The 26636-nt window shown below is 37.2% G+C and overlaps 1 long non-coding RNA gene across 1 annotated transcript in view; it reads left to right on the top strand.

Annotated features, from left to right (window-relative positions):
- The first annotated feature begins 541 nt into the window (after positions 1 to 541).
- Positions 542 to 26636, top strand: part of LOC139355816 (uncharacterized) — a 42782-nt gene continuing 16687 nt past the window's right edge. Inside the window, exons 1-2 of the long non-coding RNA XR_011606922.1 lie at positions 542 to 675; positions 12024 to 12192. This is a non-coding gene — a long non-coding RNA (uncharacterized lncRNA). The remainder of the gene's footprint in view (positions 676 to 12023; positions 12193 to 26636) is intronic.

Genomic DNA, 26636 nt, shown 5'->3' with positions numbered 1-26636 from the left:
TATTTCCTTTGAACTTCCTGCTTTTTTGCTTATTAATTAATAGCATTTTATTGGAGGTTCTGGATATGAACCCTTCGTTACATAATATAAGTACTTCCCCCCACTGTAGATCTTAAATTTATTTTTACTACATTAATGAGTCATTTTGTTGAAAAAAGTTTTTAATTTTATTGTACTCATCAATTTCTCTCTGTGAAAAATATTTGTATGTAATATTTAATAAATCATTGCTTACTGTAGTTTTGAAAACATTCACCAATATTTTCTTCTAAAAGTTTTTTTTTATTTATTTTTAAATGTACATAAATATGTCATTGATTTTCACATATATGCAGGGGCCTTTGAAAACAGTATGCTGAGAATAGATAGGGCTCAAGGACAGTATCTCCAATTGAACTTTTAATGAACTCCCGTAGGCGCCAAGAAGGCGGGCAGATAAGGAAGAGCATAGAAACAAAGAACTGAGTAGAATGTTACATCTGGGAAAAGAAAGTTTGTTTTGCATTGCATTCTTTCTGCTGACGTGGGGTTTATGGAGTATAAATAAAGTGAGGCGGAGGCTCTGATCGCGGCCGCCATGTTTTCTGTGTGTCTTTGTCTTTTGTGTGTTCTTTCATTCTCCACCACCCCCGGCACGGACCCCAACAAGTGGCTCAGCGAGCAGGGTCAGCACGGGTGAGTAGGGGAGAACAAGAAGGGGAACCCCCTAGGGGCGAGTAAGGCCCAGATATTGTTAAGGGGAACCTTCTTAAGCTTTCATTATGGGGGATTCCATCTCTCTGGCCTCAGAATATTTACGGCTGTTTCAAGGACTATTGCTGTCTATAGGAGTAGAAGTGAAAGAAAAAGACTTTGAAGTGATTGTTTGCCCATGTTGAACAACATTGTTACTGGTTTCAGTATCAGACTAAAGTGCAGCTGAATCGCAGAGAATGGTTACAGGTAGTAAAAACTCTGCTTAGAGCTCTCCAGTTAGGGGATATTATGCCTCTAAAATTGTGGACCTTGTGTGACTCTATCACTCAGACATTAGAGTTACTTGAGATTGATTCAGAGTGTGGTAATGTAGCCACAGGAGGAAAGGTATCTGAGGATTTGGGAAAAAATAAAATAAAATAAATCTGAAATGGAGCCCATTTGTGCCAGGATAACAGAGGATGGTGGGGGTAGCAAAAGGGGGAGAAGAGAAAAAGCCAGCTCTTCCTTTTTCTAAGGGAAATTCTGACATGCAGTGTATTGTGGAAATGCTTCAACAAATATTACAGATACATTCTTCTAATTCACCTTTGTGAGCTTTCCCTGTTTCTTTTCCTTCTGCCCTGTTAAAAGAGGATTTTCCAGTGCCTCCAACCCCCCGGCTTCCTTATCGTTACCTTTGTTTGGCAAAGTTGAAGCCCTGTTCACATCAGACATACTTTAAATTTATACTAAACACCTGTTTAATATGTCAAAACCAGTGTATATGTATATCTTGTTGTTTGTTAAAATATTATGAGTATTTCAATAGTTAATAAATAAGCACATTAATATTAACTATTAATATTAATATAGTATTAATAACCCCAGCTAGGAAATTGTTATGTTATAGGGGTGCATAGGTTTCACCAATTTACACTCCAAACAGAAGTTGAGTATTCGAGCTGCTTAACACATTAACTACCTCTTGATATTTTCTGTGTTTTTAAATTTTAACCATTGTATTGTGTATGTAATGATTCTCAATTTGGTATTAATATACATATTTCCTAGTGAGTAATGATGTTAGACATATAGGTTTATTGTCATTTCCTTGTTCTGCTACTTTTGGTTGGGTTATTTGCCTTTTCTTATTAATATGTTGAGATTCTTTATATTTGGGGATATGAGTATTATTATATATTATATATACTTTTAATTAAAAAAAAATTTAAGGAGCTGGATCTGTTTCCAATTATTTGTGCTTCTTTTGCTCCTAATGCTCAGTTTTCAAATGGTGGCAATAATGTCCAATTTAATGCCTTACAAATTAAATTTTTAAAAAGAAATGAAAGCTGTCATTTCTAACTATGGACCTCAATCTCCTTTTATCCTTGGTCTTCTTGATATTTTTCATCAGAAAATTTGATAATTCCTATAGACTGGAAGACTTTGGCGAAGGCTTTTCTTGATCGTTCTCAGTGGTTACAATTGCACAGCTGGTAAATGAACAAGGCACATGTATAGGTTAGGAAAAATATTATGTGTGATCCCCCTGGACCCACTGAGGAACAACTCACAGGCACGGGCCAATATGCTACTCTTAATGCTCAGGCTGGTCTAGATGATGTTGCCCTTACTCAAATCAAGACTTTGTTTTTAAGGGCCTGAAATAAGGTAGGGATAACAGGAAAATGTTCCCTTTCCTCTGTGAAGATTTTACAGGGCACAAATGAACTATATCCAAATTTCGTAGCCTGTCTTCAGGATGCTGTCTTCAAAATTGTGGGTGCTGGCCTTGCTTCAAAAATTTTGTTACAAACATTGTCTTTTAAAAATGCTTATGCTGACTGTTAAAAATTGTTAAAATCGTTAAAGGCCGATGGGGCCAATTTAGATAAATATATTAAAACTGGTGTTAGTGTTGGAGGGGCTATTTATAATGCTCAATTATTTGCTGGAGCTTTGTCTAAAGCCTTAAAAGAAATAACAAACAAGGTGTTTGCTTTCAGTGTGGTAAACCTAGACATTTCAAAAAAGAATATCATAAAAATTGAACACTTTTATCCCTCAAGGCAGAAAGCTGCCTTCAGAGGTGTACAAATATTGTGGTAAAGGTCGACATTGGACAAATAAATGTCGTTCCAAAACTGATAAAAGTGGAAATTTACTATCTCCTCTCCTGGGAAACGGGAGCCGGGGCCCACAGGCTTGGGGCCCCAACAATTACAATACAAGTCTACTACAATATTCAGTGAGCAATGGCCTACAACATTAAGGAATAAATTCAAGTCCTCCTTAAGGATCCCACATCTTACCCCAGTTTCTCAGCTTTATGCGGCAACTAAGCAGAGCGCCGCTGCTGACTTAGCTATTACTCAGCCTTATACTTTGTCTCCTAATAGTGGAGTATATAAATTAGCTATTAGAGTGTGTGGCCCTTTGCCAAAAGGACATGATATTACTAATAAAATTTTTATTTTGGTACAAGTTTCACAATTTATACGCCTAGAGGCAGGGGAACGTATTCTCAATAGAGAGGGTTTCGTAGCACAGAAAAAACTGTTTTTTAGGAAACTTTAGTTTCTAATCAAAAGCCCTTATGTCCATTGCACATTAATGGGATAGTTTTAAAAGAGTTAATTGATACGGGAGTGAATATGTCTATTATTTGTTTAAATTAGTGGCCTATACAATGGGAAAAAAAGACAAGTTTCAGTTATACTCACTGGCTTGGGTGCTGCTTCTGTGATTTATCAAGACGTAGAACCTTTAACCTGTGTCGGTCCTAAAGGTCAACAAGGTCAAGTGTTTTTTTTATTTTTATATTGTTCCTATCAATATTAATTTTTGGGAACAAGATCTTTCACAACAATTTGCTGCTTTTTAAAACATTCCTCATATTTCCACAGCTGCCAAAAATATGATGTTCAAAATGGGCTACAATCCTTTAAACTCATAGCCACCACTCCTATTTAGGTGAAACAGTGACCATTATTTAAAGAAATACTTAGGACTCCAAAAGAGTAAGTCAAAAAACAAATGGCCGAGAGGAATATAAAGCCACGTATTTCTGCATGTAATTCCCATCTTTGTCTTGTCTTAAAACTATAAATGTTTACATTAAACCTAGGGAAAGTTTACAGCCTGGTCTTCCTAATCCTGCCCTTATCCCACAAAGTTAAAACCAGAGAAAAGCAGCAAGATGCTTTTGTATCATTACAAACTCAGCTTTCTTTCTACTCACTTAATATTGCCACAGAAAAAATTTAACTGGATTTTCTTATTCAATATTTAGGTTATACCTTGAGGGCACAAAATATTCGACCCCCAAAAATTCAAATTCGACGTGATCATTTAAAAACATTAAATGATTTTCAAAAGCTTCTAGGAGACATTAATTGGATGCGTCCTGTTTTAAGAATACCAACATATCAGTTATAACATCTTTTTTCTATTCTAGAAGGAGACAGTCACTTGGACAACTCACGCCATTTAACTCCTTTGGCTTTACAGGAACTCCAGCTTGTTGAAGAGCAACTTCAAAAGGCCCTTCCTTTTGTTTATTTCATACTTTACCTTCTCCCACAGGAATGATTCATCAAACTAGTCGACCACTAAAATGGATCTTTTTGTCCAATAAAATATCTAAACACTTGGCTACTTATATCGATCGTTTAGCTGAACTGATCATCAAAGGACGGCATCACTGTCGACAACTTTGGGGAGGAGATCCTTCCTTAATTATCTCTCATTCACTCATAGCCAGATCACTTATCTTCTTGCAACTTCTGATTCTTGGCAAGAAGCTTCATCAATCTTGAGTTACAGTTTATCCTTATCCCTCGGTGCAATAGGGAGAATTGTTTGCTATTCTCATGGTCTTACTTGATTTCCCTACTACTGGTTGTAACATTGTTAGTGATTCTCAATACGCCGTTTATGTTACTGCTTATGTTTCTCAGGCCACTTTACCTCTTTGTGCTTCTTCTTCTCTTCAGAAATTCTTTTCTTTGTTATCCTTTACTTTGAGCCAACATCGAGCTCCTTTATTCATCACTCATCTTTGTTCTCATTCTCAACTTTCTGGACCATTAGTTCATGGTAATACTCAGATTGATTTGCTTTTAATCAGCCACCTACATGCTGCAGAACAAAAATATACTCTACATCACACTAATAGTTATGGCCTTCAACGATGGTTTCATTTAACTCATAAACAAGCTCATTCTCTTATTCGAGCTTGTCCTTCCTGTGCTCCTTTGAGCATTCCATCCTTCCATCCTGGGGTTAATCCACGAGATGTCCCTTCTTTTGGACGATTAAAATGTTCATCATACCATTGATACCTTTTCTCATTTCTGTTATTACTCATCTCTTAGTTTGTTTCGCCATCATGGGCATTCCTCTTATACTTAAAACTGATAATGCCCCTGCTTATGTCTCTCATAAATTACAAGTTTTCTTACAGCAATACAATATTCAACATATCACCGGTATCCCGGGCAACAGTCAAGGTCAAGCCATCATTGAGCACGCAAATTTAACTTTAAAAACTTAACTATTAAAACAAAACAAAAAGGGGGAAATGAGCCCCCCAGAAACCAGATTTTGAAACCAGATTTTGAAGGTTCTTTTTACCTTAATTTTTTTGAATCAATGGAGACAATTGCAAGATTCCGCTGCCGTAACCCATCTTTCCTCACCTCCCTCGGTGATAGTCCCAGCTGACAGTTTAAAGGTTTGGTATCCTAATGAAGAAGGTAAGTATGTTTAAGGGCAAGTTCTAAAACAGGGACGGGGCTATGCTCTTGTCCTTACAGGGAGCGGACCTGAGTGGTTTCCTACAAGATGACTGAAACCCTGTTGAAAAGAAAACTGGATTCAGCATGCATTTCTTCCTTTGTTGGATGTGCCTCGGCGGGGGACTTATTTCTCTTAGTGAGGCTTTGTATGAATATTGGACTTATATTCCCTTTCCGCCCTTGTATCAGGGAGTCGCCTGGGGGGAGGCGGAAATTAAGGTTTTCACCAATGACACTACTTGGATGCCGTCCCCCTATATAGAAAAGGACAATATAGAACGGGAAACGGGAATTATAAACAACACATATCAATTTGGAGTGGAAGGAGTTCCAATATGTATGGGAAATAGTTCTCATTGTCTCCGAAGATCGCATGAAGCCTGGGCTGTTCGTTATAATCATAGTCATGTGGCTGCTAATACTGTTATTATTGTAACTAGAAGTTTTTAATATAATCATACTGTATATAGTAATGAAACTATTCCTAGTTCTTTACTTTTTTGTCCTATTCTAGAGGTTTCTCCTGATATTGAGGTGCTGGAGTGACAACAATGTCGGGGAACTAAACCCCGGATTTTATTAGAATACAATGGGATGCAAATAACTGATTGAAGTGTGCACGGTGATTTTCAAACAAAATTTAGTCACATACCTTTGAAATGACACTGGGTAAATAAAAGTATTGCTGCTAACAGTAATGAAACCTTGGTATGGCGTGAAGGAGGCCTGAAGTACAGAGTTATTTTTGGAAGTTGTTAGCTGCAGGTGATGCCATTAACACTTTTGTGGGGAATATGCCCCTTAATCTTTCTAACCCGAATAACTCCTTTCATATTCAGTTATATCGAAATACCTCCAGATATATTATTGCTTGTGTCCGTAAGCCCTACCTATTATTAGCAGGGAATATGACATGGGAAAATGATACGGGGATTGTTAATTGTACAGATACGTGTACATTTTTGTCTTGCCTCAATCATTCCTGGTGGCACAACTTTACTGAGGATATTTATATCCTCAGGGCTCATAAGGAAATTTGGCTACCTGTTAACATTATGCGACTGTGGGGGGCATCACCTCTTGAGACTTATATTTGGACTTCTCTCCAGCGAACCCTCCATGCCCTTGGACTTATAATTGCCTCGGTGATGAGCCTTGTCGCCATCGTCTCCACTGCGGCCATAGCAGGGCTCGCTCTTCATCAAAGCATACAAAATGCTGAATTTGTGCAGCAATGGCACAAACAATCTCACCGGTTATGGCTTCAACAATGAAACATTGATTCTCAACTTGCTGAAAGATTGGACAACATGGAACAAGCCTTGACATGGCTTGGAGATCAGCTCACTGTCCTCAGTACTCGGATAACATTACAATGTGATTGGAACTCCACTCAATTTTGTGTAACGCCTGTGCTTTTTAACATCTCTCAAAATTGGACCGTAATCCAAAAATTATTAATAGGCCATAAAAATATTAGTTTGGACATCCAAGAGCTCACTCAGAACATTTCCGAAGCATTTCGACAACAATTACATGTGTTGTCCGGAACTGTAACCCTTCAGGAGCTGGGTCAGCGCCTTGCTGCCTTTAACCCATGGACCCAGATGAAGACATGGATTTCTACAATCTCTGGAAGTATATTGCTTTGGGCACTTGGATTGGGTCTACTTCTTTTGGTGATTCGATGCTCCCTCCGTCGCCTCCAAAAACAAAGGAAAACACAAGAACAAATATGGGCTACCTTTTTACGATTGAGGCAAAACAAAAAAAAAGGGGGGGGGAAATGCAGGGGCCTTTGAAAACAGTATGCTGAGAATAGATAGGGCTCAAGGACAGTATCTCCAATTGAACTTTTAATGAACTCCCGTAGGCGCCAAGAAGGCGGGCAGATAAGGAAGAGCATAGAAACAAAGAACTGAGTAGAAGGTTACATCTGGGAAAAGAAAGTTTGTTTTGCATTGCATTCTTTCTGCTGACGTGGGGTTTATGGAGTATAAATAAAGTGAGGCAGAGGCTCTGAGCGCGGCCGCCATGTTCTCTGTGTGTCTTTGTATTTTGTGTGTTCTTTCATTCTCCACCACCCCCAGCACGGACCCCAACATATATATTGTGGTATAGTGATTAAAAATCATCTTATAAAAACTCAACCAGCACAACTTAATTTTTCAAAGGATGATCTGTTCTCACTATTATACTAAGATTTGGTAATACATCACATAATCATGTATGTGTTGTATTTCTGGACTCCCTTTTCTGTAATATTGTTCTGTCTATACATCTACCCTTCTGGCAGTAAAACCTTAATCTAATTAGTGATGATTATAACACATTTGCAGCTTTAAATTTGTTCTTTTTCTCTTGTCTTTTTCTCCTCTTTCTCTTTCTCCTTTTCCTATTTTTTCACTTTGAAGATTGACTTGACTGCTCTTGCCATTTGAATACTCATATTAATTTTAGAGTTAGTTGTCTGTTTCATAAAAAGTCCTCAATAGCACTGCACCAAAAGAATATCCAAATGATAAATAACAATAAGAAAAACACTCTTTTTTGATATCAAGAAAATGCAAATCAAAACTTGCATTTTTAAGACTTGCATTATTTAAAATCACTACAAACCCATTAAAATTGCTAAAATGAAAGCCAGTATTATTTTTGCAAAGATCTAGTGCAAATGAAGTTCGCACACACTACTGGGAGAAGTTTAACTTCATACGATCACTTTGGAAAACAACCAGTGTATACTAAACCTAAACATACATTTATCCTACACTACATACATACATGTGTAAGAATGTTTATAGTAACATTATTCATAGAGGTTCCCAAAAGAACCAAAAAGGAAACAAGCCAAATATCCATCATCAGTAGAGTGAATAAAGAAAGTGTGGAATATTCTTGCAATTGACTAGGAAACAGCAAAGAAAATGACCTATATTTATATGCAATAATGCGGTATTTAGTAAAAGAAGCCAAGCAGATACACCGTGTTTCCATGGTTGGTGGTAACTGCGTGGTTATAGTAAAAATAAAGCACTAACCTATGGTCATAGCAGGCTGAATAATTATTATTTTCACTGTAAAGGAAGTGACTAGTACACGGGGTTCTGGCTGTGTGGTAATGTTTTGCTTCTTAATCTTTGTGCTTATCATGTAGGTATGTTCATTCTCTGAAAATTATGTAAACTCTACTCTTAATATTTCTGTATTTTGCTACATATTATATACATATATATATATATATATATAGAGAGAGAGAGAGAGAAAGAGAGAGAGAGAGAGAGAGAGAGAGAGAGAGTATTAGTCTAGTTTCATACTGTTCTAAAGAATGACCTGAGACTGGGCAATTTATAATGGAAAAAGGTTTGTTGACTCACAGTTCTGCATGGCTGAGGAGGTCTCAGAAAACTTACAATCATGGTGGAAGAGGAAGCCAGGCACATCTTACGTGGTGGCAGGAGAGATAGATAGAGTGGGGGGAAACTGCCAAACACTTTTAAACCATCAGGTGTCATGAGAATTCACTATCATGAGAACAGCAGGGGGGAAGCCACTCCCATGATCCAATCCAATCATCTCCCACCAGGCCCCTCCCTCAACATGTGGGGATTACAATTCGAGATGATATTTGGGTTGGGACACAAAGCCTAAACCATACCTCATTCATATATATATATATAATATTCATATATATAAAATATCCATAAAATTCCAAATAAGTTTTAAAGAGAAAAATAGAATTGGGTGAGATAAATTGGACACAGTGGGAACAGGTAACTCTTTGAGGAACTGTCCTCTAAAAGTAAGTAAAGAGTGGTACACACTTATAGATTGAATGCGTCTTCTTCTTTCCATAAAACAGGTCTAAACGGAAATATAAAATGATCTGTTCACTTTCTTGGTTTTACAACAAATCCCCACTTAAAAATTACATGTACATAAGGTACATAATAGAAGCAACCAGTATAACCTTGAATCACAGAAACATGGCTATTGGAAATTGGTCTTTGTTTCTTTACAAATATCAAGTTAATTATTAAATGTTGTGATAGTATATACAGATTCATAGTTAATAGACTTCTGTTTGCATACATCTATATCATAAATGTGGATGGTAGAATATTTTCTTATCCGCCATAAAACTACCATCATGCTTAAAGTGCTATTATAGAATGGTATTCTAAATATAGACATTAGTTTTAGTCTAATTTTTGCTGAATTCCAAATAATTGAATGGCAAGATTTCCTTGTTCAGTTTTTTCTTCACAAGTGAAACTGGAAATAGTCCAATAACATGACAATATATTTTTACATTAAATATTTTCAGCTGAAACATACCTTAGCTCTTTTTTGCATTGTTAGAATATAATGTTAGAAAGTGTTGTATACCAGAATTACATATGGTACCAGAATTAAATACAAAAGTAATTCAGCGAATAAAATCTTTTATTATAGATTTCCTTACTGTTCCTGTAACCAAAATAAATAGTTCTTTATGTGGAACACTTTCAAGATGCTGAAATGTTTTCTAGAACATGTATGATAATAATTGAATTTTGTATTTGTATATGTTCATATTGATATTGCTTGAATAGGTAAATACACATGTATACAATATTTCTGTATTAATTCATGACAAATAATATATATTGTGATCATTTCACATAGCATATTTGTCTGAGCAATTCTGTAATCACCAAGAAGATGATTTAGAAGTGATGTCCAGTAACTATTTAAGAAGCAGTTGGAATAAATGTATCATCTTAGGTCACAAATGATGCTAAGAAACATGAAAGAAAATATCACATTTATAAAGGAAAGTCATATTATAAGGAAATAAATGAATTCGTGTATTTAACACAACAGGAATAACCATTTAATCAATAGCCATACACGAAGTACTTTGTGTAGTGCATAGCTACAATAAAATTCTGGACTATGAGGATTAGAAAATGAAGTTAGTAGAAAAAATGTGTAAAGCAAACTATTTATGTGTGAAGCAGCATTCTGTGTAATACCATGATACTCTGCTTATTGACATGTTGAACTGTGCAATACTAATTTGGCATGAGGAAAGTGTTGTTTTTGTTTAAACTTTCAGTAAATAGCTTGAATATTTACGTTGATAATTATGTATATCAAACCTTATATAAGGTTAAAATTTTATGAAGAATTTATTAAGTATTTCATTTGTTAAGAATTTATAAAGTATTTCAGAAATTCAGGGTACATAAAAAAGAATGCTGCTTCAAAAAGATCATAAATTTTAAAAAGTGTTTCTGCTTTTAATTGTTCCTACATAACTTTATATTTACTTCTACTTATAAAATAAAATAATACATGTGTATATTTGTGCCATGTTGGTGTGCTGCACTCATCAACAAACCTGCACATTATGCACATGTACCACAGAACTTAAAGTATAATAATAATAAATAAATAAATAAATAAAATAATACAAATAATTGAGAAATTAGATGGCATTTAGAAAACAATATTTGATGTGTATTATGTTAAGTAGGAAAGCAATAAAACCATTTTTTAAGTAGAAACATTTTCTACCGACATTAATATGTTAAATATATTTTTATATATTTAACATATATATTTAATTATCTTTAACATATATGCCATATTAAATATAATATACAGGATATATATATGTCTAGATATCATTTAATACCATGCGTATTATATACACATGTGCTCACACATAAAGTTATTTCTCAGAGCAGTCAAAAGGTTTTACAGTAACATAATATTTGTTCACTGGAATAAGCTGTGTTACATCCAGAAGAGGTCCTGAGTAAGAATCTGAGTGCAACTGTGTTTTTTGATTTTTGGGGTTTTTTTTTGGTGGGGGTGATGATCCTGAGAAATATTTGAGAGGAGTAAAAAATAAGACAGGAAAGAAAAAAATAAAAACTTTACAGGTTGTAATGTTAAGAAAGTTCTCTGTATGGACAACTAGAGTTCATGACCTTTGGGTACCTGTGGGAGACAGTGTGGAACATTGATTAGTTGTATTTGAGGACCACGGAATTAAGAGTATTTGTACTACTACTCACTTATTTGTTGAGAGCAGCAACTGAGGGTGCTTGCTCCTAGGGTTTGTGATCTACCCAGCCTGTGAATCTAGAAGTGGAGCCCTGGCAGGGAAGGTGCTTGCTGTAGGACACTATCTACAGGCACAAGAATAACAGTGAATGCCAAGGGACATAGGAGAGGCAATCAGGGTGTGCAACGAATGACAATAACAGTGTGGTAGAAAGAAGTCTAAAATGGCCACCGAAATTCCCACCCTTTGGTATAGATGCCTTGTATAATCCCCATGAGAAATTTGTAAATATGATAAATCTCACTCCGTGGTTAGGTAACATTATATGTAAAAAGGGATTTCACATGTGTCATTAAGATGACAAATTGGTTAATTTGGAGTAAATCAAAAGAGACATTATCTGGGTACATCTGATTTAATCAGGTAGGATCTCTTTAAAATTATGACAAATAATTAGTGAGATTTTTCTCTTGCTTACTTTGAAGGAAACGGAAGCTGCCATGGTTCTTACAGCTATAAGGAACTGAATTCTGCTACCTACCTGAATGAGTCATATGAGACTACAGTCTTGGCTGACGCCCTGATTTAAGCTGTGTGGGAGCTTGAGGAGAGAATCCAGTTATGCTGTGCCTGGACTTCTGACATAAGGAAACTGTGAGAAAATAAATTGGCATTATTTTCAGTTTCTACCTTTATGATTACTTCTAATGTAGCAATAGAGCACTAATATACATGGATATATTAAGAAATATACATTAAAAGCTTAAATTTTTGTTTTAAAAAAATCACAGGGTTTGCCATTTATTTCTCATTTCACTAGCTGAGACTGAATCATCCCATTCACTAAATCTTAATATCCATTTCACTTGTAATGTTTCTTTTACTGAACACATGTGCGCATCCTTGCCCAATCCTAGAGGTTTCCCAAGATTACCTATTAAGCACTCAATCATTTCTCCGTGGTGAGAGCATTCTGTCTCTTCGTTATCATACTGACGTTGCTGTTTTGCTTTGTGTTTGAGTCTACTTAAGCTGCTGTAACAAAATACCACAGATGACTGGCTTAAACAGGAAACATTTATTTTCTCACAGTTCTGGAGGCCAGAAGTCCACAGTTAAGTCGCAGGAGAGCTGGTTTCTGATGAAGCCTCTCTTCTCAACCTGCAACAGCCACCATCTGGCTGTTGTTCCACACAGCCTGTCCTCTGTGCAAAGACAGAGAGGAGTCTCGTGAGTTCTTCTTTTTATAGGACAGATTAGGGTCTTACTTTTATGATTTCATTTAACCTTAATAATCTTTTGAGAGGCTCTATCTCCAAATCCAGTCAAACAATGGATCTGGACTTCAACATAACGAGGTTGGGGAGGCACAATCTAGTCCACAATGTTTTTGTTGCCACTATTTTTAAACTGCTATCTGTAGCACCAAAACTTCAGCCACCATCTTTTCTGTTACACCATTTAACATATTGCTGTACTTTTTAGTAACCACCTCCACCACATTCTTTACCCCTTGTCCACACTGACCCAGTACTCTAGATATATATTTACTCTCTTTACCTCAATTACCAAGTGACCTTCTGAACACTTCTGTGTCCACTGTGTGTCTTCTGTATCTACATAGTGCCTTCTGTGTCTAGGCTATGCAGATAACACCCTCATATGTACTCATTAATTTTAATGACAAAAACTGCAATTACTTCTACATCAACTTAATATTCTGTACTGCTATAACAGAATACCACAGGCTGGAACATTTATAATGAACATAAATTTATTTGGCTCAGAGTTTGGATGTTGGAAAGTGCTAGATCAGGGCATTATATCTATTGACGACCTTGTTGATGCATCATAAAATGACAGAAGATAACACATAGATGAGAGAGACAGAGGGAAGTGGGCCAAATTTATTCTTTTATAAAGAACTCGTTCTCACCATGATGAACTCATTCCCACAATAATGGCATCAATCCATTCATGAGGTCATAGCACTCATGTGTTAATCATCTCTTAGAGATTCTGCCTCTCAACACTATTGCACTGGGGATCAAGTTTTCAACAAATGAACCTTGAAGGAACATATTAAAACTATAGCACATACATACAACACAGTAGACATTTTATGGATGCATTTTATGACTACAAAATAATATACTGATTAATATATCGATATATATACATATGAGGGGGAGACTCCATAAGAAAAAAAAGTTAACTTATCTGAGCTTCCCATTTATTGCCAGAAAAAATGGTCCCAATCCAGACCTCAAGAGAGGGTTCTTGGATCTTGCTTGGGAAAGCATTCAAGGCAAATCAAAGAGCACAGAGAAAGAAGTAAGTTCATTAGAAACTACTCTGTTACAGAGTAGGGCATCCTCAGAAAGCAGGAGGAGGAATGCACCACCCTTTATTAGTGTCTCTACTTATAAAAAAACTATAAGGAGCTACAATTAAACATGGAACGTACAGATGTGCTTAATAAAGGTAGGGGCTATTGAAGCTGTCAGTAATTACTAGTCCTTCAACTTACGCTTTCTCATTAATGTTATTTCTGAGTAAAGTGGGCTGCTCTTTTAGGACATCTGGGCATTCTACAGGCTTGGTCAGGGATGTACTGTAAGGTCATAAATATTCTAGTTAGAATTGGTGGTCAGCTTCTCATGTGACTATTTTCAGACCATAAGTATCAATCTTATAGGTGCTTTGTGAGTGCTCAGCTACTCACTTCAAGATGGAGTCACTGTGATCATGTTCTATTAAACCAGAGACCTGGTAAGCAGGGGTTCCTCTAACACATTCACCTATTCCTACCACTACCCTCAGGAAAGAGGTCAACATTATGTTTCCAAGTCCTTTGAAGAAAAACTACGTAGAATACTTCCAGATTGGAAAATGATAGAGAAAAGTGATAAGAAGACTAAATGTAGAAACTGCCTTAAATATAAAAGTTTTCTAAGAATATAGCAAGAATTTGGAATTATCCCCACATTTTGTGGATATTCTGAGGAATGAGTAACATAAGTGCAACTGCCATGCAGATTTTTATAGAGAAAAAAAGGCCACAGAGGTATATGCCTTCCAAGGAAGTATGAATCTAGACTCAGGGCTTTAAGTCTCAGCAAAAATTCCACTTCCTATAAATACAAGTTATGGGGCTTCTAACCTTTAAGTATCACGTAGGCTCAGACAGCCTATCAAATGATTACTGCTTGAAAGAAGAAAAAGAGAGCACTAACCAAATATTCTAGACTGCAGTATACTTCATGGAAGCTCTCTTGACCTTTGAGGCTGACTTCATAATGAATTGAATAGGGGCTCTTTGCCATTGTAACTTAATTGAGAAAAAACTAAGTTTTATAATGGATCGTGTTTATATTTTTGTTGCAGTTTCGCCAACACACCTTAATGTAGCAGTTTCTTGTTGTTTGAACTAGTACCTTGGGTTCTTTTTCTTAGGTTGAAGAAAATTAACAAATGCAAACACAAAGGTGGGGTTCGAGCAAAAGTGTAGCAAGAGAAAAAAGAAAGCTCTCCGCAGGAGAAAGGGGAGTTCAAGTGGATTGCCAGGTTACAGCTGAATACAAAAGCTTTTTATAAGAAACTGCTCTCCTCCCTGTAACTGTTTCAGTAACTTTTTTTATCGGTAAAACTGTGCAACTCCCCTTCTCTTATCCAGCTGTTGGTGGGTATGTCTCTAGTCAAGCACAAAGTGCTGCTTCTCTTGTTTGTATAACTGTGTGTGTGTTTTAGGTAAGCCCCCACCTCCCTGTGCAAGTTCCCACCGTGCATATGCCTGAAAAGTGGAGGAAACCTTTTCCTGGGAGCTCACTAGTTATACAAAGAACAAAGAGCTTCTGTGCTGGAACCTGTTTGCTTATGTATGTGCAGGTGCAGCCTGAATTTTTTTCCAGGTTGTTTTATTTTTGCCTGTTGATGTGACTTTTCAGGCAGGCGACTTCTGCAGTCTGAATTTTTCCCAAATGATTTTTCTTTTCGTTTTCCTTAAGTTTCATGGTCAAGTAAAATGTGTGTCATGTTATACCTACATGTAGAAAAACAGGTAGATAGCAAAATCACTTAGCAGATGTACAGATATATATATATCAATAAGGAGATAAAAGGTTAACTAGACAGGGAAGTTAGTTAGGTGTGTGGATACGTTTTTACAGATATAGGTGGTACAAGTACAATTTTATTACATGGATAGCCTGCATAGTGGTGAAATCTTGGCTTTTGGTGAAGCCATCACCCAATTAGTGTACATTGTACCCCCGTTAATTAACTTTTCATCCCTCAATGCCTACCTTTCCATCCTCTGAGTCTCCAGTGTCTATTTTTCCACTCCCTATGTACATGTGTACACATTATTTAGCTCCAGAAAAGAAATTTTATTATACAAAAGATACCTGTACTCAGATACAGACATTGATAAGCAGCTAGAGAAAATGAAGTTACATAATTTTCCTAATAATAAATATTTTTAAAATCCACATAAGGATTACAGGAGTAAAGACATCAGTCCTTGCATATCACTTTACCCATTACTGAATCGTGGTTATTTCAGGTATGCTTATTTAACAGCCTTTAATTGGGGAAAACTGGGAAACATACTTAACCAACTAAAACTTCAGGCTAGATTTGGGCAGGAAGTTAATAATTACACAAATTAGAAAGAGGCCAAAATGATGAAGTTAATGTCTATCCCAATTGAAGAAAAAGTTATTCAACTACCAGGAGACTAGAAAATAGTTAAGCAGCTAATTAGTAGTCTTAAAATGTCTTTAATGCTGAAGACTCTTTAGCTAAATGAATTCTTGCTGAGAAACCCTGAGCAAAAAGTAACTACTAAGAATACGTGATTTCTGCCTTCATCAAATGCATACTCTTAAAGGATAGAGTCACATGTGTTTCACAACAACAGAACATGTAATCAAGGATTAAAATAAACACAAAGCAAATTTACAAAAGCACACAAATGTAAACATTTAATTGTGGTAGAGAGACATAACTAATGTGAAGGCTATCATAAGAATACTCAAAGACCTTGACAATTAATCTCTAGGACTTTAGGCAAGTTGCTTATTCTTTGTAAGTCTTAATTTCCTCTTTGGACTTAATAATGCCATTCATCTCATGTCATTTCAGGGAGATTTTAAAAGACAAGCAGATGATTTTTAAGGCAGTGAAAATTCTGTATGATACTATAAATGGCAGACACATGTCATTACAAATTTGTCCAAACCCATAGAATGTAGGACAACCAGAGTGAACCCTAATGTAAACTATGGATTTTGTATAACAGTGTATCAATGAGGGTTCATCAGTTGTAACAAATGTCTCACTATGATGGAGGATGTTGATAATATTGAGGAAGCTATATATGTATCAAGAAAGAGAGTATATGTGGAATTTCTATATCTGTTGCTTAATTTGGCTGTGAACCTAAAACTACTCTAAAAAATAAAATTGTTTAAAAATGAAAACAATTTTCTTTAAAAAAAGATAATCTCTGTTAATAATTTAAATTTTAAGTTAATATTGTCATGCTTCGTATGACTGTAAATTAGACCACTTTATTAAAACTGCATACAATATTTAGATAGAAGAAAGGCAAGGTCTTGATTAGTCAATTTTAGAAAGTGAGAGGAAGTAATCCCTATTTTAAGTGTCCCAGCCTGGACAACATAGAGAGACCCTCATCTCTCCAAAAAACATTTAAAAATTCATCTGGGCATGGTGATACATGCCTGTGGGCATCCCAGCTACTTGGGAGACTGAAGTGGGAAGATTGCTTGAGCCCAGCAAGTTGAGTCTGCAGTGAGCTGTAATTGAGCCACTGCATTCCAGCCTGAACAGTAGATCGAGACTCTGCCTGAAAAGAAAAAGAGAAGACAGTGTCATTAGAAATATGAAAATAATAGACATAGGCATTTCAGAATTGGAATAAAATTCTTAATTGCTTTGTATATCTCTATGCTTTGTTTGTGGAGAAGTGGAAATGTAGAAGTTGCAAGGCTAGATGTGGGGACACATGCCTGTAATCCTAGTGCTTTGGAGGGCAAGGTGGGAGAACACTTGAGTCCAGGAGTTCAAGCCCAACCTGAGCAACATTACGAGACTTCAGCTGTAAGAAAAAATTACAAATTAGCTGGACATGGTGAGGCGTGCTTTTAGTCTTGGGTACTTGGGAGTCTGAGTTTGGGAGATTGCTTGAGCCTAGGAGTTAGATACTGCAGTGAACTGTGATTATGCCACTCTGGTCCAGCCTACCTGAGTGACGAAGTGAGATCCTGTCTTTTTTTTTAATTATTATACTTTAAGTTCTAGGGTACATGTGCATAATGTGCAGGTTTGTTACATATGTATACTTGTGTCATGTTGGTGTGCTGCACCCATCAACTCATCAGCACCCATCAATTCGTCCTTTACATCAGATATAACTCCCAATGCAATCCCTCCTCCCTCCCCCCTCCCCATAATAGGCCCCAGTGTGTGATGTTCCCCTTCCTTAGTCCAAGTGATCTCATTGTTCAGTTCCCACCTGTGAGTGAGAACATGCGGTGTTTGGTTTTCTGTTCTTGAGATTGTTTGCTGAGAATGATGGTTTCTAGCTGCATCCATGTCCCTACAAAGGACACAAACTCATCCTTTTTTATGGCTGCATAGTATTCCGTGATGTATATGTGCCACATTTTCTTAATCCAGTCTGTCACTGACGGACTTTTGGGTTGATTCCAAGTCTTTGCTATTGTGAATAGTGCCAGAGTGAGCATACGTGTGCATGTGTCTTTATAGCAGCATGATTTATAATCCTTTGGGTATATACCCAGTAATGGGATGGCTGGGTCATATGGTACTTCTAGTTCTAGATGCTTGAGGAATCGCCATACTGTTTTCCATAATGGTTGAACTAGTTTACAATCCCACCAACAGTGTAAAAGTGTTCCTATTTCTCCACATCCTCTCTAGCACCTGTTGTTTCCTGACTTTTTAATGATTGCCATTCTAACTGGTGTGAGATGGTATCTCACTGTGGTTTTGGTTTGCATTTCTCTGATGGCCAGTAATGATGAGCATTTTTTCATGTGTCTGTTGGCTGTATGCATGTCTTCTTTTGAGAACTGTCTGTTCATATCCCTTGGCCTCGTTTTGATGGGGTTGTTTGTTTTTTTCTTGTAAATTTGTTTGAGTTCTTTGTAGGTTCTGGATATTAGCCTTTTGTCAGATGAGTAGATGACAAAATTTTCTCCCATTCTGTAGGTTGCCTGTTCACTCTGATGGTAGTTTCTTTTGCTGTGCAGAAGCTCTTTAGTTTAATTAGATCCCATTTGTCAATTTTGACTTTTGTTGCCATTGCTTTTGGTGTTTTAGACATGAAGTCCTTGCCCATGCCTATGTCCTGAATGGTATTACCTAGGTTTTCTTCTAGGGTTTTTATGGTATTAGGTCTAACATTTAAGTCTCTAATCCATCTTGAATTAATTTTCTTATAAGGAGTAAGGAAAGGATCCAGTTTCAGCTTTCTACTTATGGCTAGCCAATTTTCCCAGCACCATTTATTAAATAGGGAATCCTTTCCCCATTTCTTGTTTTTCTCAGGTTTGTCAAAGATCAGATGGCTGTAGATGTGTGGTATTATTTCTGAGGACTCTGTTCTGTTCCATTGGTCTGTATCTCTGTTTTGATACCAGTACCATGATGTTTTGGTTACTGTAGCCTTGTGGTATCGTTTAAAGCAGTGTGTAAAGGGAAATTTATAGCACTAAATGTCCACAAAAGAAAGCTGGAAAGATCTAAAATTGACACTCTAACATCATAATTAAAAGAACTAGAGAAGAAGAAGAAACACATTCAAAAGCTAGTAGAAGGCAAGAAATAACTAAGATCAGAGCAGAACTGAAGGAGATAGAGACACAAAAATCTCTCTAAAAAATCAATGAATCCAGGAGTTGGTTTTTTGAAAAGATCAACAAAATTGATAGACCGCTAGCAAGACTAATAAAGAAGAAGAGAGAAGAATCAAATAGACGCAATAAAAAATGATAAAGGGGATATCACCACCGACCCCACAGAAATACAAACTACCATCAGAGAATACTATAAACACCTCTATGCAAATAAACTAGAAAATCTAGAAGAAATGGATAATTTCCTGGACACTTACACTCTCCCAAGACTAAATCAGGAAGAAGCTGAATCCCTGAATAGACCAATAGCAGGCTTTGAAATTGAGGCAATAATTAATAGCCTACAAACCAAAAAAAGTCCAGGACCAGATGGATTCACAGCTGAATTCTTCCAGAGGTACAAGGAGGAGCTGGTACCATTCCTTCTGTAAATAATTTCAATCAATAGAAAAAGAGGGAATCCTCCCTAACTCATTTTATGAGGCCAACATCATCCTGGTACCAAAGCCTGGCAGAGACACAACAAAAAAAGAGAATTTTAGACCAATATCCCTGATGAACATCGATGCAAAAATCCTAATAAAATACTGGCAAACCAAATCCAGCAGCACATCAAAAAGCTTATCCACCATGATCAAGTGGGCTTCATCACTGGGATGCAAGGCTGGTTCAACATATGCAAATCAATAAACGTAATCCAGCATATAAACAGAACCAAAGACAAAAACCACATGATTATCTCAATAGAAGCAGAAAAGGCCTTTGACAAAATTCAACAGCCCTTCATGCTGAAAACACTCAATTAATTCGGTATTGATGGAACGTATCTCAAAATAATAAGAGCTATTTATGACAGACCCACAGTCAATATAATACTGAATGGGCAAAAACTGGAAAAATTCCCTTTGAAAATTGGCACAAGACAGGGATCCCCTCTCTCACCAGTCTTATGCAACATAGTGTTGGAAGTTCTGGCTAGGGCAATCAGGCAAGAGAAAGAAATCAAGGGTATTCAGTTAGGAAAAGAAGAAGTCAAATTGTCCCTGTTTGCAGATGACATGATTGCATAATTAGAAAACCCCATTGTCTCAGCCCAAAATCTCCTTAAGCTGATAAACAACTTCAGCAAAGTCTCAGGATACAAAATCAATGTGCAAAAATCACAAGCATTCTTGTACACCAGTAAGAGACAAACAGAGAGCCAAATCATGAATGAACTTCCATTCACAATTGCTTCAAAGAGAATCAAATACCTAGGAATCCAACTTACAAGTGATGTAAAGGACCTCTTCAAGGAGAAGTATAAACCACTGCTCCATGAAATCAAAGAGGACACAAACAAATGGAAGAACATACCATGCTCATGGATAGGAAGAATCAATATCGTGAAAATGGCCATACCGCCCAAGGTAATTTATAGATTCAATGCCATCCCTATCAAGCTACCAGTGAGTTTCTTCACAGAATTGGAAAAAACTGCTTTAAAGTTCATATGGAACCAAAAAAGAGCCCGCATTGCCAAGACAATCCTAAGTCAAAAGAACAGGCTAGAACCATCACACTACCAGACTTCAAACTGTACTACAAGGCTACAGTAACCAAAACAGCATGGTACTGGTACCAAAACAGTGACATAGACCAAGGGAACAGAACAGAGTCCTCAGAAATAATACCACACATCTACAGCCATCTGATCTTTGACAAACCTGAGAAAAACAAGAAATGGGGAAAGGATTCCCTATTTAATAAATGGTGCTGGGAAAATTGGCTAGCCATAAGTAGAAAGCTGAAACTGGATCCTTTCCTTACTCCTTATAAGAAAATTAATTCAAGATGGATTAGAGACTTAAATGTTAGACCTAATACCATAAAAACCCTAGAAGAAAACCTAGGTAATACCATTCAGGACATAGGCATGGGCAAGGACTTCATGTCTAAAACACCAAAAGCAACGGTAGCCAAAGCCAAAATTGACAAATGGGATCTAATTAAACTAAAGAGCTTCTGCACAGCAAAAGAAACTACCATCAGAGTGAACAGGCAACCTACAGAATGGGAGAAAATTTTTGCAATCTACTCGTCTGACAAAGGGCTAATATCCAGAACCTACAAAGAACTCAAACAAATTTACAAGAAAAAAACAAACAACCCCATCAAAATGTGTGCAAAGATATGAACAGACAGTTCTCAAAAGAAGACATTCATACAGCCAACAGACACATGAAAAATTGCTCATCATCACTGGCCATGAGATAAATGCAAATCAAAACCACAATGAGATACCATCTCACACCAGTTAGAATGGCGATCATTAAAAACTCAGGAAACAACAGGTGCTGGAGAGGCTGTGGAGAAATAGGAACACTTTTACACTGTTTGTGGGATTGTAAACTAGTTCAACCATTGTGGAAAACAGTGTGGTGATTCCTCAAGGATCTAGAACTAGAAATACCATTTGACCTAGCCATCCCATTACTGGGTACATACCCAAAGGATTATAAATCATGCTGTTATAAAGACACATGCACACACGTATGTTTATTGCGGCACTATTCACAATAGCAAAGACTTGGAATCAACCCAAATGTCCATCAGTGACAGACTGGATTAAGAAAATGTGGCACATATACACCATGGAATACTATGCAGCCATAAAAAAGGATGAGTTTGTGTCCTTTGTAGGGACATGGATGCAGCTGGAAACCATCATTCTCAGCAAACTATCACAAGAAACAGAAAACCAAACACCGCATGTTCTCACTCATAGGTGGGAACTGAACAATGAGATCACTTGGACTCAGGAAGGGGAACATCACACACTGGGGCCTATTTTGGGGAGGGGGGAGGGGGGAGTGATGGCATTGGGAGTTATACCTGATGTAAAGGACGAATTGATGGGTGCTGACGAGTTGATGGGTGCAGCACACCAACATGGCCCAAGTATACATATGTAACAAACCTGCACATTATGCACATGTACCCTAGAACTTAAAGTATAATAATAATTAAAAAAATAAAGAAACAAAATAGTTTTATGCATGAAAAAGGGAGGACGTTTTAATTATGAGTGTTTGAATTAGGACAATAAAAATGTTTTGATGGCAGAAATGAATGGCCATTTTAATGATAATGGTGGACGAGTAAAGTAAGGAAGGTGGTTGAAAGAACTGAAGAGATGAAGAGCATTGAATCTGATGTGGACTAGCAAACACTGTAGAAAATATACTAGAAAAATTGTCAATGAATTTTCTACATTGGAGGAAATTTATGGGAAAGAACGAAAAAATGTATAAGCAGCAAGAATAAAATGGTTTTATAAAATCCTACAGAGAACAAGGGCACATTATTCTTCTGTACATAAAGTTTGCCAAAATTGCTATGTTTTTTTTTTTAATAACGTCATCATATATGACTGAAGAAAAGGTGAAATTAAAATTTCTCTGCATAAAAGTATTTAAGTTTATGTGTTCAGATTTTTTTATCTCCTCTATACATAGAATGTCAAAAATATATACATGAGTGAAAGACAAGGCAATGACATTTTACTGACAACTGACTAATGGAACAGAAGAAGAATTTTACATAGGGTAGAATTACAGGACTCCTCGGCTCAGGGCCTGGAATCTAACAGAGAAATTCAAGCAATTTCATTCTGTTGAATAAAACAAATTAAATGGCCTACATAAAGTGGACAAATATAACCAGGAAAGCTTTATAAAACTGGGGCATAGAGTAAATATCCCACTTTTATGAAACTGAGGGATAATAAAAGGCTGACATTGACCTGTTTCTGGAAGCTATGAATTAAGAAGACAAGAGACAGTAGACACATTCCTCTAACTGAAACCTGAGTCAGGCTTCCTGCTAAAGAAAGGAGATAGTTAGACATGAGCAGGAAAGGGAACCCCAGAGGAAGGAAACCCTGGAAACTTTGCCACACTTGTAATTACTTCTCTACTAGCAAAAACAAAAACAAAAACAAATATACAAACAAAAATAGCCACATGTGGACTTGTGGTTAGGCCTATCTAGCTCTGAGACTTATCTGGCCCTTGAAGGAAATAACTTCAGTAGGGACTTTCCCTAGTAGTGAGCATGCATGCTTTGACTTTGCTTGCCTTATAGGTAACCTTTGATTATTAAAATAATAAAAAACACACCCCTGGATGGAGATTGAAGGTATTAATGAGACATGCAACATTTGTACCAGCATGTTCAGCCACAGTGCATGCATGCCCAGGAGACCATCTGAAAATGCTTACTACTAATAGTAATACCTCTTCACACCCCTTTATGAATATTAATGTAAGACTCCCATAAAGGGGGCTCCCCAGTGCCAGTCAATGCTGTCTCATTCTGTAGCAGCATTCTCTGACCCAGTTTTCGGAGCATACTTTCACCATCACTGTCAGGTCTGTCTCAATGTCAAGTGGCTGCTCTGACTTTGCTTTCAGGGTGTCTTTCACTTTAGATAAACTTGACTGCTACCTAACTCTCGTGTGTCTCTTGGCTGAATTCTTTCCTCCAAGAAAGCAAGAAACAAGGACTGTGCACTTCCTGGTAACATTCCCACTGGCATTTGGCCGTTCTTAATTTCTCTCTCTCTCTTTTTCTTTCTCTATTCTTTTCCTAAATTTGATGTATTAACAAGGTACAGAAGCTCTAAGCTATCATTATAATACTTATTTGAGTACTGTGTTTTATGGAAAGATAGACATAATCCAGAAGAGATCCTTCATTTGTAAATTTAAGAGAAACTGAAATAGGTAAAAAGGCACAAAAAAAGGGTGTGGGGCAAGAATGAGAAATGTGTGTGTGTGAAAGAGAGAGAAAACAGTATTAAGGTAGTGCTCATGAGAGCCAACTTCCATTTGACAGCATGAGAAGCTCTGTTGACCAACTTCCCAGTGAAACTGATATAAATTCCAGAAAGACAATGACTGAAAGCCCCTGAAAAGCATTATAAAGGTAAACAGCAAACAAGGAAATGTCTATTCAAGAAATTCTGTAAAAATGTGTTAAGAAAGAAGGCAGTTTGTGGTATTTGAACAAAGAATAATTCTTTTTTAATTACTTCCCAGGTCAGGGAGGCAGAGACTCCACTCCAGACTGCTGTAGTCAAGAACACTGGATCCTTATCTTTTTTCCTGTCATTTGGAGGGCTATCTTCCCAAGAAAGATAGGACATCAGCATTTCTCACTATACGCTCAGCTACCTATTGCCAAGGCTAAGTCCTGGGTGAATACAACGAGAGAAATGGAGCTCTATTTTCCTGCCTATCCCTCACTGAAGCAATGAAGGGTTTATCTTGGGCATGGCACCACAAAGAATATTGGGGCCCTGATTACCCTTGCCCCATGGGGTTCATGAGGCAGTGCTTCCCTGCTGTGGGAGGCAAGCTGAAAGTCTTCCCACCTACCACTGAGTGATTAGCTCCTTCAGTGGAAGTGTCACTCAACCAGAAATTTGTTATTATTCTAACCTCAAGCTCCATAGCTCTAGGGGGATGTGGGGAAGTAGGCCATGCAGCAGGTAGCTCCTAATCTCTTTCCAAAGGAATATCTTTGCAATAGAGCTTGGTGAAGTTGAAGCCTAAGTAGAGGTTGTGGTGATGAAATGTATTTGGGAGAGCCTATTTCTTAAGATATAGGCTAAACTCTAGGCTAGCTAGTATGAATGAGAGTCCTGGTAATAAGACAACTGAGGAAACCCTCCTGAGGTCAGAACAAATGTCAAATACTGACCATAGAAAACATTCCATTAAGAATACCACAATTTTTTTGGGTTCCTTTGTAGAACCGTTTATGCCCCAGAGAATTTTTCAGACATTTTACCAATCGCCTGGCAATTAGTGGGGTGATAAGGTTTGGTTCTGTGTGCCCACCCAGACCTCATGTTGAATGTAATCTTCAATGTTGAGGGAGGGACCAGGTGGGGGGTGATTGGGTAGTGGAGGTGTTCTCCTGATAGTGTGTTAGTTCTCACAAGATCTGTTCTCCTGATAGTGTGTCAGTTCTCACAAGATCTGTTCTCCTGATAGTGTGTCAGTTCTCACAAGATCTGTTCTCATGATAGTGTGTCAGTTCTCACAAGATCTGTTCTCATGATAGTGTGTCAGTTCTCACAAGATCTGTTCTCATGATAGTGTGTCAGTTCTCGCAAGATCTGTTCTCATGATAGTGTGTCAGTTCTCGCAAGATCTGTTCTCATGATAGTGTGTCATTTCTCACAAGATCTGGTTGATTGAAAGTGTGTCAGTTCTCACAAGATCTGTTCTCATGATAGTGTGTCAGTTCTCACAAGATCTGATTGATTGAAAGTGTGTGGCACTTCTGCCTTCACTCTGTCTCTCTCTCCTGCTGCCATGTGAAGATGTGCTCATTTCCAATTCTTCCTTCTGCCATGATTGTAAGCTTTTTTGAGGCCTCTACAAGCCATGCCTTCTGTACAGCCTGTGGAATTGTGAGTCAATTAAACGTATTTTCTTCATAAATTACCCAATATCATTTTTTATGGCACTGTGAGAATAGACTTAAGACATGAAGTTAAATAGCAGGTTTAGACAGGCCGGGGAAAGAGAGGAAGAGTCCTACTGAAATAACTATCATCGCACGATGACTGAGCATACCCAAAACTGTGACTCTTTGAGGAGCAACATCTAAGGATTAACACTCTGGAGGGGAAATAAACCACTAAAATACCACAGTGAATCACTAAGATAATAAATAATAAAATAACACTGACAAGATGTAGAGAAATGGGAGACCAATAACCAGAGTTGCTAAACTATACAGTCTAAATGTTCACTTTCCAAAAAAAAATTATGTGGCATGCAAAGAAACAGGGAAACATAACAGGCAACAAAAACGAGCTGTGGAAGTCACTAGATGTCAGATTTATAAGAAAAAGATTCCCTGACGTTGGGATTTTGAGACCAGCCTGACCAACATGGAGAAATCCCATCTCTACTAAAAGTACAAAAATTAGCCAGGCATGGTGGTGCATGCCTGTAATCCCAGCTACTTGGGATACTGAAGCAGGAGAATTGCTTGAACTGAGGAGGCAGAGGTTTGGGTGAGCCAAGATCATGCCATTGCACTCCAGCCTGAGCAACAAGAGCTAAACTCTGTCTCCAAAAAAAAAAGAGGAAAAGATTCCAAAATGGCCATTATAAACAGATTCATATAACT

This window comes from Macaca nemestrina, chromosome 8 (assembly GCF_043159975.1).
Source record: "Macaca nemestrina isolate mMacNem1 chromosome 8, mMacNem.hap1, whole genome shotgun sequence".
Lineage (NCBI taxonomy): Eukaryota > Metazoa > Chordata > Mammalia > Primates > Cercopithecidae > Macaca > Macaca nemestrina.
This window is presented reverse-complemented; position numbering and strand designations above follow the sequence as displayed.